Here is a 9,460-nt window from a genome sequence, read left to right as displayed (position 1 = left end):
GGACGGTTACAACCTATTTCTTTGCCTATATTATTAATCCTTTGGCCTTTGCTCTTTATTGATATTAATTCTTCTTTTAACTGTTGTTGCTTCTTTTACCGTTCACTAGTGAATTGAGCCGCGCTTCGCGCATTACTAATTCTTTTTTATTAGATATACGCAAGAAACGTTTTCTAATATATTAAGATAAAATACTTATGTTAGATATTCTTAGGTTTTAAAGGTCATGAAGGATTATCTTTTTGTATTTTAATTGAGAGAGGAAAGATTAGATTTTCATATATTAAAGCAAACATTAGTTGTATATATCGGCTATATAAATAATGACATTTATACTTTTGAAGTGTTGGTTTTTACATGATACGACGTCGTCTATAGCTTTAGGTATGCTGATAACCAAAGTTAAAAAGGTAAATTTGTTTATATTACTTTTAAGTCACATTTTAAGCAATGAAAAGTTAATAATAATTGAAATAATTCAATGTAACAGGATTGAATTTTACCCTATTAGTCACCCTAGTTTAAAAATGCAAAATAACTACTTTAGGTGAATTACAATAATCATTAGAGTGAATAAATAATTTTTTTGTTGGTGTTAATGAATTTAGGGAAGGATAAAAAATGTGAAGTATACATTACAGGAATAACATGTTCTATGGGAGGTGTTTGGCTTCACCAAATATATAATGAAAAAGAGAGCGAATTATTTTTATATTAATTTGGTGATAAAATAATTACAATTTGATCTACATGAAATATTTTATCTCCATATGACAGGAATGTTGAAGAGGATCCCTGACATAATTATCAGACAAATTACAGAACCAACTCTCTTTCGGTTAAAATGACATCAACTATAACTTCTGATTACTTCTAAAAAATAGATCATGACTAATTAAGTAAGCCCCGAGAGAAGTTTCGCACAAACAACTTATGCAATATCACTAACATAATACTTGTAACGTCGAAGCCTCATAATATCTCTAATTGATGTCATCAAATGATTAAAAAGCTGATCACCTGCAATAAAAAAAACTTGTAATGAACTTAACTTAGAATCGAAATTACGAACTTGTAATGAACTTAACTTAGAATCGAACTTACTTTGTGATTGCCTTGAATATGCCCATGAAGATGAATACCGTGAATCCCTTAGTAATTCACAAAAAAATGGTGCAGATTGATAGATTTTTTTTTGGCAAAAGACATAAATTGACCCTTAAACTTGTCCCCAAAATTCATTTTCACACTTAAACTATCCTTACGACCCATTACACACCTAATATATTTAAAAGTGATATTAATATCCCCCTGATGCACATATAACCAGTTGCACTAGTGGAGAGTGTACACACTCTCTCGCCACATCAATGCCACGTCGGAAATCCTCTAATTTTTAATTTTTATATTTTTTTTCCTTTCCCCTTCCCCCCACCCTCCCTTTCTTCTTCATCCTTGCTCCCTTTCTTATTGTATAACCACCATTGTTTCCGACGAGCTTCCATTTTTTCCAATTTTCTTCATTTTTCGGTCACCAAATTGAAATCCGGGTTCGGATTAGAAAAATATAAACACTGCCTCTTTAAAAAGATGGAATCTTTTTGCATTTGTGGGACAAATGAATTTGAACGGAGGGAGCATTAGTAATTTTACTACTACTGCTGCTATCAACGTTAGATGGCAACAGATTTGCTATCAACGTTACATCAAGGGAAATTTCACAAGTATACCAATGGAGGGTTGTTGCTTTGGTTGGTTGGAGAAATCATTGACGAAGTAGAGAGGGTTCCGGATGGAATGCGAAGGTGCCGATGAACGTGGTGGTTTCGGGCGCTTGGTGGTGGAGTTTGACCGGGGAGGGGGAGGAGAATGGCGAGGGGGTGGGGGCTTGGTGAAATGAAGAAGAAGGGTTTGGGGGTGGGGTAGGGTGGTGTGAAGGTGGAGGAGAAGGGAGGGTGAGGTGGCGGTATCGGTGGTTTAAGGCTGGAAGAGAAGGGGGTGGGGTGGGGTTTGGGGGTGGGGCAGTGGTGGTGGTGGAATTAGTTTTTCTATTATTTAAAAATTATTTTTTATTTTAATTTTGACTTCACTTGCCTATTTTTGAATTATAATTTTGTTTTTGTCACATCAGCTCCTAGGGGTAAAAATATCACTTTGAAATATATTAGGTGTGTAATGGGTCCCCCCCCCCCCCCCCCCCCCCGTGTAAAAATGACTTTTGGGGACAAGTTTAAGGGTCAATTTATGTCTTTTGCCTTTTTTTTTTTTTTAAAAAAAAAAAAATAGAATTCCGTCATCTTGGCTATATTGGCCTAGTGATGATTGGGGGTTGGCGGGGACCCCTACCTATGTACGTATTTACCCAAAAATATACACGAAGGAGAATATAGACCTTAGCCTCCAAGATTACATGTAGAATGACAGTCCCCATCCTATATTGGATATGTGCAAAAGTGTAGAGACTAATAAAAGAGGACTCCTCTTTTATATTACAATCATGATTCGTATTGAGAAGGATAACAAAAAAATTGATTGGCATCATCAACTCAATCATCATATTAAAGCTAAAATGTCCTTTCTTGATCTTGTTCCGGAAGTGGATGTATCCTCTTTGGTCATTCTTCAAAGAAGCTTTAGCCTTCAAAGGGATACATCGACAAAGCTTGTATGAAGAGTTCTTCAGATTTCTTGCTCTCACCAACATTAGCTAGAGTATCCGCAACCAAATTTGCTTCCCTGAAGCAATGCACTACTTGACATTGACTCTGCATCATTAGAGCTATGATCTGCTGAATATAATTCTAGAGGTATATTTGTATCTTGTTGTCTTCATTGATCATATTGACTAATATAAGTGAGTCAGTCTCCAAAATCAAACGATTGTAGCCATTTCTAATGCACCACTCAAGGCCTTTTAGCATGGCCATGGTCTCTGATAAATCCAAGTCCTTTTTGTTTTGATGATTGTCAAATTGATTCAGAACCATATAGAGACCTGGTCTGTGATTTGCTCTCTGTATACCATGAACTGTCAGTAGAGACAGTTGTATAGCCGAATACTACTCATCGCACATAAGTACGAGGAAAGGCCGGCCCATGCTTTAGGTCAAACTATTGAATGAGTGGTCTCTATCTATCCTATATGCTTTCCAATATATATACAACATGTTGCAACATATTGTTGTATCACTTGGGAAACCTAAAAATCACCCAAAAGGTGAAGCCGTCGCAAGACTCTCGAAGTGTTCAACAAAGGCAATCACAAACTGAAGGACCTGGTTCCAACACTGAAGATGCTTTAGTCTCCTAGTTTGTTTTAAGCTTTGTTCATGTTCTTTTACTTGCAAACCTACTCATCTCTTATAAGAAGTTGTTGTAGGTATTTCAAATTCTTAGTAATTGTTAGGCAGTTTAGCTTTCAATCTATTAAGTGGTACCCTTGGCTAGTGTTAGTCTAAAGTGTATTAGTTGGGTCCGGCTAAGAGGTAGTCGACCTTAGTTTCCTTGGCTAGAGTTAGTCAAGTGGAGATATTTACAATCAGAGTATTGAAAAGGTTGAGGGACTATGGGAGTTAGTTCCTGGGTTGCTACTATTGTAAGGGTTGAGGGATTATGGGAGTTAGTTCTTAGCTTACAATAGAGTTGTAACCTTGAAGTTGCTCGTGTAGTGGAGTTGAAATCCTATTGGGTAGGTCGTGATTTTTAATCCCTTGATCAAGGAGTTTTTTGCGGTAAAAACATTGCCTTCTTTACTTACTACATTGCATAAGGGAACTCGTACTCAACCAGGTCTCTTCATATTATGTTTGGTGGACGCACAACCTATAACAATTGGTATCAGAGCAGTTGTTTTCTAAAAGGTTAACATCTAGAAAGAATCTCAGAAAATGACAGCCCCACCAAATATAGAAGAAGGACAGTCTTTCACCAGGCCATCTAGATTTAATGGACAATACTATGGGTTGTGGAAGACTAGGATGCTTGATTTTATCATGGATGAAGACTCAGAGTTATGGGACATCATTTGTGATGGCCCTCAAATTCCCATGAATCGAGATGAAGATGGTGTAAAAACCACCCAAGAAATTGGCCATGATCATCTCTATGTGTTTGATAGTTGTTTTAGAAAGATTGATTTTGAGGAGAAATAGTAGTTTTGTTACTTTTATAGCATTATGTAGGGAGCCCATTAAGGATCTTCAATGTTGTAACATACCCATTAAGTTGGCAAGCGTTCGTTTCAATTGCCACCATCGTCTTTGTTACTAAGTGTTGCTACCGTTCCATTTGTTTTGTTCAGGAAAGGACTTTTGAGCTTTCTTTTTGTTATAATAACAGATAACAAAAATGCAAGAATAGAGGAAATGACCAAATAAAAAAAATTAAAAAAAAAAAAGAAAAATGAAGAGAAAATCCAAAAAAAAGGAGAAAAAGGATAAATGGCAATCTAGGCCATAGAGAGGTGCCACATCACCTTGTCTATGTCTAGCTTTATATTATATATTCATTATAGCATTGAATCACAAATACTAAGTTGGCTATCAGAACGTTGCTAAACTCATTATAGTCTCATCATTTTTGCTTCTGAGAGGGTGAAAATATATCAATACAATTCTTCCTTCCATATTATTGTGCTGGATTTTATATTAAAATAAATCTTTGTTAGATTCTGACACTAGTTTTTTCTCTTATAAAATCACACAACCAAATTTGCATAAAAAATATGATATGACAAAATAAATAAATTTTTATGCCATGTACACATAGACTCGACAAATAAGCACAAAGTTCTCTTATTTATGATTTGCTCTTAATGTTTTGGAATAGAAAAAGACTTACTAACTTGACCTAACTAACAAGTAAAACATACTCATGATCAAAATGCTAACATTGTGTAATTTTTTGATGTAAACTTATACTATGGTCAATGTAAAGTCATTTGATCTTAATAAGATTGGCGACGAAAATAACAGATGATACAGTCTAATTGTATGTTTAACTATGGCAAGTTACTTTATAATATAACGGTTAATTGCAACTTCTTTTTCATTATTCTTAATTCTCTTAACCTTTTGTTAAAAATGGTTAAGTCAATTTATAAGCATGGAGTGGATAAGTATTAATTAAGTATAAAAATGAATAAGAGAAGATTCTGTTTTATTTGCGGAGTCTATGTCTACATGACATAAATATTAATATATTTTGTTATGTCAAATCTATTTTATGATAACAAATTTGATTGAGTGATTTTATGAGTGAAAAGTCCTAAATTGAGTGATTTTATTGATACAAGACAAAGTTGAATGACTTTGCTACATAATTCCTCTTTGTTGAGTGACCTTTTGAGATATTTACTTAAGAAATATCATATCTCTAACATCAGATTACATAAATGATGTCTTGTAGAGATTAAAAAAAAGTGTTGACAAGAAAATGAATATATATAGCTTTTGAACAAAGGGAAACTAAATTTCGACTCGTGTAGGGGGGTCGAGGATCGAGTACGAAAATATATATAATTCTCTTCTACTTGATTACTTGTTCTATTCTAAATCACTAAGAAAAAAAATTAACAAAATTGAATAAAGACCTCCTGATTTTATTTATAGAGAAAACTAGAAATCTTTAAAGAATTTCTAATTAGAGACGAAATAAGATAAGTAATTAATTTATAATTCCCCTACTTTAAAGGAAAAACAAGAGAATTTGTAAATATTTATATAGAATTTTTATAACAATGTTGTAAAGACTATGAACCCAAACTTGAATCATTTTGTTTTTTCAAAAAAGAAAAAAAAACTGAATGTCGTGAGAGCGACAAAAAACCGAGATCCTCTCTTATATAAAGTAGTAATTAGCACGATCTCTACACTTTTTTTTTGTGTGATCTATCATGACTTGACAAGGGATCATTTTAGCTTCTTCATTCTCTAAATATTTAATCTTTTTTTTGCTCCATATTTTCTTTTGGGTGAAGAAGAATAAAGGTGGATAAAGAAATAAGATTTTTTTTGATTGATTTTGATGCTATAGTATTCGCTTTCTTGTGATTTTTGTAATTGAATTTGGAAGTATAGAGGTAAAAATGAACTTTCAGTCATGTTATGGTGCTATAATTTAGTTTCCTTTGATTTCCTTAATTGGGTTTTGAAGTTATACAAAAAAGTAAGAAAAAATCTTTCCTTTTGGCTGATGATGATAGTATGATTGTCATTTTCTTGTTATTTGTTGAATTGGGTTTGTAAATATGGAGGTAAAAATGAATTTTCAGTTTTGTTATGGTGCTGGTTCCTATGTTGTACGAACTAAATTGGAAAAGAACTAAAAATGTCTCTAAACTATTGAAAGTAGAGTAATTATTGTTATGGAATCGGAGGAACAGAAGCAAAAATCGAAGAGCGAATGAACAAAAAATTCATTGCATTGATTCATTGAGGTTAGGGTCGGGGCCCGGGTCAGGTTGCGCTGTCCTACTAGGCTACTTCTAAATGCTCGTTCATAGGTCATTCCTAAGTTATCAATAAACCAAATATAAGTTTCGACTTGTATTAAAAACATTCTTTCGAAATAACTAAATAAAAAATAATCACATTGACTAGAAAAATTCTATTAACTCAATAATAAGATATTCAAACACTATGCATAATTGCAATTAGTATGTAATATCGATTTTACAAAGAATAAACTTAGCATCAACAAGGTCAAGAAAAAGGAATAGGATAAGATAGCTATATCTGAACCTAGAATAAATTTATGTCATATTATTTATGTCTAGAAAATATGATCTTGACTATTAAGTCCACTATCCGAGGCTACTCAAAAAATAAAAACGACTCTTTGCCTTCAAGCCCATCCTTGCTCACTTAGTTACTTTCTGTAAGGTTGTTACAGCGAATTCCACTAATCACTAAATCAAATCCTCCAAATAATCTATCAGTTACTTCAAGCGGTCTCCATTCAACGGTTACACATCATCAAAATCTATAAGATTCCCTCGTTGCTTAATTTGCTCTCACCAACATCTCAAAATATTCTCATTGGCTTCAGATTTTTGCACTGAAACCACATTTTCAATTGAATTCTGATACGTTAAAGAACAACTTCAGCATTGCTAATGCATGAGAAGAGTGATAAGACGTTGATACCCTCCGTATACAGGTCTTTCAACACCGATAAATGGTATGTCGCTGTGTCAACCTAATAATAATATTGATGCAAGTATCATGTTAAAAATTATTTTAAGAAAAAGAACTTAAATAAGTCAAGCGAGGAGTTGCTTCACTACTTGCAAACCCAAGTTTATGGGAGTAAAATAGAACGAGAGTAGAAAACAACACTTGTATATATATGTGAAAATCAAAAGAAAGAATGTAAGGCTGACATGGAATGAATTACCAAGCGATTTGTATCTTTCTGTCCTACTTATACCACCTATCCTGGTATGGTTCTTCAGGAACCCCAATATCATTTCAACTTCATCCAGCTCTAATGGAGCAACTTTGTTTCTCACAATTCACATCAAATTCCACTTCCTGCGGTTACAAAGAATTCCTTATGTCCTTTCATAGATAATCACCTTCAAATTTCTCCACAACTTTCTTGATCCTATCCGTCAACATTGCACTCCTCATGGTTGTTCGCAAATAATTTAACTTTGTCCTTGTATCCCAAGATGACCATCATTTATTTGATAGGGGAAGTGCTTCATGAATGGTCCATCGGGAAAGTGGAAACAAAGAAAATCTATTTTCAATAGACATTTTATTAATATATCCTCTTTTTCTTGCAAGAGCGCAAAAATATTTTGAGTTAACAAATTCGGGCTCAATTTCATACTGATGCCTAGCAGGGCCGGCTCGATAGAATAAGTGGCCAAAAGTCAAAATTTGATTTTAAAAAAACTATTAAAAATATTTTAATCAATAATAATAATAAATACTAGTAATATAACATGTATAATTTTGAGGCCTTATTTTTTAAGAGGCCTAAAGCCTTAAGGGTTGACCTGTCCCTCGTACCTAGAAATGATGTCCCACGCACCCTTTCAAGCTAGAGCAATATTTTCATTGTAGAAAAAATGGGTCAATGATTTGCTTTGAAAGAATTCTTTAGACCATTGCTAGAATTAATTCGGTATGAACTCCAAATTCAATCATTGGTTTGGGCAATCAAATTGTCTCTTCACCAGGAATCTCCCTTTGTTTTTTTCTTTGCACAATTCATTGTACATCATCCTCTTCTTGTATCCACAACTACAATTCAATATATGCTTCACTTTTGACTGTCACATCGAAAGGAGGCATCAATTATATGAAAAATGATCTTGCTAAATTGCAATTATAAATGCAAAAAAGTTGCACAAATTGTTAGTTAAGACGAATCCTACTGTGAGGATAAAGCTTTCCTTCACATCTTCTGATAGATAGGGATCTTCTTCTCTTACCATTTGAGTAGCACAAATGAAATCTATTAATTCAGGTAGCGACACTTCTAGATCTTGAAAGTGGCGAAGAGGACATTAACTACCTGAAAATGAAATTTAAAAAAATAGGTGTTGCAATTCTAAAAAGACATTCAGGAATGCCGCAACATATTTGTTCTAAATACAACAAAATTGACACAAAGTTAACTAGGAATTCAACTTAAGAACATTTGCCCTAGGACTTGCATGACTAAGATCTCTTCAATCAGTGATAAAATCTTGACATAATTAATACATATCATAAGTCAAACTAAATGTCTAATCAAATATTTAGATAACATTAGTAATGTAGATGACAAATAATATAGTTGCCACAACTCTCTACTGATATAGAAGCCTCGTCCACTTACCTCTTCTCTTTTTCAGACAAAGAACTGTCCTTGTCATTCAAGGAGCACTGTTTAACATAATTCTATCACGCATTTCGAAAAGAAAAAACTTTAGATAACCTTACATAATTGTGTCCAGAAAATAACAGGATTCAGGACTAGCAAACATCTTAAATGCCAAAAGAAGTATTAGTTGATGCATAGATACATGGAGCAAAATGTCCTTTAAGCCCCATAAATATAAGAGCGCAAAAATATTTTGAGTTAACAAACATGGGCTCAATCTTATAAGGATGCCCAGCAGGACCGACTTAATAAAATAAGTGACCTAAAACCAAAATTTAAAAAGAGACTTTAAGTTTATTTAATAATTTCTTATATATATACTTTATTTTTGATGTTTAGTCTCACAGTTTCTTAAAATACATGATAATTAATTATATTTTGATAATCATTTTTTTCTAGTTAATAGTATAGCCAATTCGTGTTATCTTTTATAAGATATTAACAAATATATATAAATTATTTTATCAAAAGATCCTCAACTTGTGTGAAAAGATCTTCAATGAAAAATTCAAGGATTTTCTCAACTTGTTTATTAAATGCAGTTAACAATTTTGTTCCGTTACTTGCATCAACCACTTCAAAA

General features: G+C 33.1%; 1 pseudogene; it reads right to left on the bottom strand.

The window, feature by feature from the left end:
* Positions 1 to 6,761: 6,761 nt before the first annotated feature.
* Positions 6,762 to 8,869, bottom strand: LOC132043907 (DNA (cytosine-5)-methyltransferase DRM2-like; annotated as a pseudogene).
* Between the last annotated feature and the right edge of the window lie 591 nt (positions 8,870 to 9,460).

The sequence above is a fragment of the Lycium ferocissimum genome, unplaced genomic scaffold (genome assembly GCF_029784015.1).
Source record: "Lycium ferocissimum isolate CSIRO_LF1 unplaced genomic scaffold, AGI_CSIRO_Lferr_CH_V1 ctg300, whole genome shotgun sequence".
Classification (NCBI taxonomy): domain Eukaryota; kingdom Viridiplantae; phylum Streptophyta; class Magnoliopsida; order Solanales; family Solanaceae; genus Lycium; species Lycium ferocissimum.
Note: the sequence above shows the minus strand (reverse complement) of the source record. Positions and strands in the feature narration are given on the sequence as shown.